Source organism: Psammomys obesus, unplaced genomic scaffold (assembly GCF_907164565.1).
Source record: "Psammomys obesus unplaced genomic scaffold, mPsaObe1.curated_primary_1811, whole genome shotgun sequence".
NCBI lineage: Eukaryota > Metazoa > Chordata > Mammalia > Rodentia > Muridae > Psammomys > Psammomys obesus.
The window spans coordinates 13,837,511-13,840,738 of record NW_026585580.1 but is presented as its reverse complement, the minus strand read 5'-3'; positions in this window follow the sequence as shown (position 1 = coordinate 13,840,738).

The following is a 3,228-nucleotide window of genomic DNA, read 5'->3' as shown; positions in this document are numbered from 1 at the left end:
ACACACACACACACACACACACACACACACACACACACACACACACGTAGGGGCTGGAGAGATGGCTCAGTGGTTAAGAACACTTGTTGCTCTTGCAGTTCAGTTCAGTTCTTGCAGCTGGTTCAGTTCCCGGCACCCACACAGCCTCTCACAACTATCTGGAGCTCCAGTTCCACAGGATCAGACAGACTCACTCTTCTGACTTTTGCAGGCACCAACCATGCACATGGAATACATACATGGGAGTAAAGCGTTCAAACATGTAAAATAAAGTAAATCTAAATGAAAATATTTGAAAAAAACTATCAGATGGGTTAAATGCTATTATCCCAGCTGTAAACGTACATGGCCTTTTTCACCTCTCTCCAGGCTTCGAGGGAGCTGGGGATTGAACTGGCGGGTCTCAGGTGTGCAAGCAAGCTCCTTCCTACTCCAGATCTGGGGCAGGAAGCGCTTTGCGGCTTCTCAAATCCCTCCAGTTGCTGAATGGACTGGCAGGGATGTACAGTGTGAGTATTCCTGTACGTGTGTATACCTGTGTCTGCAGGTGTTGAGCGGAGCCGAGCATAGACTGGTTCTGCAACACATCCCCACCCCCACCCCACCTCTTTTCCTGGCCCTAAAGTTTGGGGACCTATTAGAAGCAAGAGAAGATGAGTATTTCTTTTTCCCATAGTCTTGGGCAATTTAACCCCCCACCCCAACTCCACTCTTAGTCCTCACTGCTTGGCTACTTTACCTTGTGTCCAGATTTTGGGTTTTTGCTTTCTTTGTTGTCTCGTGACAAGGTCTCACTATGTCGTCCTGGCGGCCCTTGAATTTGGGGTGATCCTACAGCCTGTGCTTCCTGAGTGTGGAGACTACAGGTGTGCTCAGGCTGAGCAGGTCCTGGATTCTTATGCAGTCGTGTATGCATGCGTGCCTGTAAGCACGTGCCATGGTGCACACGTGGAAGTCAAAAGAGAGCTCTCAGGAGTCAGTTCTCTCCTGCCATGCAGGCCCTAAGGCTAGAACTCAGGTCGTTAGTTTGGTGGTGAACACTTTTGTCTACTTAGCTATCTTGCCAGCCTCTTCTGTGGATTCCTTTAGTGGCAGGTTCAGCTCAGCTCTGTGCATGTCTACTCTTTGGGTGGCTCTTGTGTGTGCGGGGATTTCCTTGGAATGGAAATGCTCTTCTCTTGCAGGAGTTGGGAGGCTCATTATGACTCAGTAAATCAACTAAATCTCCAAGTCTCAGGATGTCCTTGATCCCCAAAGTCCCTCCCCGGCATTGCAAAAGTGACAGGGATTCTCCCTGCCAGGCCTGGGGACCGCTTGCAAGCCCTGAGGGGAGCTTTGGGGATGCAGCTTTTTGTTTTCTGGAGTGGGCTTCTCAGTGTTGCCTCTGCCTTTGTGTCATCTCTGTTTCTCCAAATGATCCATCCCCCATATTCTTGTACATAAACCCGGAAAACTTACTGGTCCTCCAAGCTAGGTTTTGAGGGATTGTTTCTTTGGTCTGTGCCCAGTGCCCTATCTGGAGTGGACAGACAGATGTTAGTTCCTGCTTACCCTGGAAAAGCCATACAACATGTTGGCCTGCAAGCATTCTTCCTGGACTAGTGTCCTGATGGTTACAGTTCAGACTATCGGTCATCAACCTCCCTCTCTGCTCCAGGTCTTTCTCCATCTCTCACCCTTCTGCTGTAGTAGTCCTGAGGCAGAGTGCTAAGTCCTCTGCCTGAGGAGAGGTCTGATGAGGGACTGAGGTGCCAACCTCTCTTTTTCTTGGGTCTCCTCTACCACTTGACTGTAAGAGGTATGTGAGTTTTTTTTTTTTTTTTTCTGCATAACAAATTACCCCTCCTCCAAGCTGAGTGGCTCAAACCAGTAAACATTTATTAAGTCATAATTCCTGAACCACAGGAATTATGAAATAGCTTATCTGGGTGGTTCTGGTTCACAAGCTGCACTTGGTGTTTTCTGTGGCTGCAGTCACCTGAATGCTTGATTAAGGGCTGGAAAATCCACTTCCAAGTTCATATTCAGGGCCATTGGCAGGAGGCTGTAGGTTTGCATTGTTTGGGCTGCTCACGGCATGGTACCTTTCTTTCCTCAGAATAAATGATCCAAGAAAGTAGGAGAAGGAGACTGGACAAGGTGTGTTTTATGACCTTTCCTCACAAAGCAACAAGCCAGTACTTATTTCCTGTTAAATTCCTATTCCGTTGGTCACCTGGACAGACTCTGATATTCTACAGCAAAGAACCATATAAGCACTGTAAAATGAAAACAGCCATCAGGAATCTGGCCGTCACAGGATATACAACAGTACCCTCTTTATTAAGTGCTATGGTTTAAATCTTTTTGTTTAATTGCCTCTTGTTTTGTTTTACTTTTTTGAGACAGGTCTTGCTAAGGCTGGTTGTCTTCAAACTCATGGAGATCCTCCTGCCTCTGCTTTCTGAATGCTGGGATTAAAGGCGTGCACCACCATTCCCTAGCCCTGCCTTAAATCTCTTCTTTTCTTGTTTGGGTTCTTGAGACAGGGTTTCTCTCTGTAATAGTCCTGGCTGTCCTGGACTCGCTTTGTAGACCAGCCTGGCCTCGAATTCAGATATCAGCCTTCTTGAGTGCTGGGATCAAAGGCGTGTGCTACCACGGCTGGGCCGGCCTTGGCTCTTAAATGCCTCCTATGGGCTCACATTTTGAATAACCAGTCTCCAGTGATGGTACCATTTTAAAGGCTGTGGGGCCTTTAAGGGGTGGGAGGCAGAGGCAGGCAGATCTCTATTAGTTGGAGGCCAGCCTGTTCTGCAGAGCGAGTCTAGGACAGCCAAGGCTACACAGAGAAACCCTGGTGGAAGAAGGTCATGAAGGCAGGCCTAGGAAGAGGGTTATAGCTTATCTTGGTTCCAGCTTCCTGTCTGTGCCCCATGAACAGAAGCCACCACCACCACCACCCCCGCTGCCCTCCCCATCCCAAAGGGCTGAGATAAATCTTTCCTCCCTTAAACCATTCTGTCAGGGTCTCTGTCACAGCAATGGAAAAGTAACTAGCCTGTGAACCACAGACCCACAGACCAGCAATCCTGGGAGACCCCTGCTGGGATCTCAACAGCTTCTTTTTAAAGACTTTCGGAAACCTGGCTTCGCTGGGGTGACTGTCCTTTGCGTAGGTGTCCCATAGACAAATAAACTTACAAACCCCAGGACCAAGCTCCCATTCTTCCTCTAAGATCCTGGTAA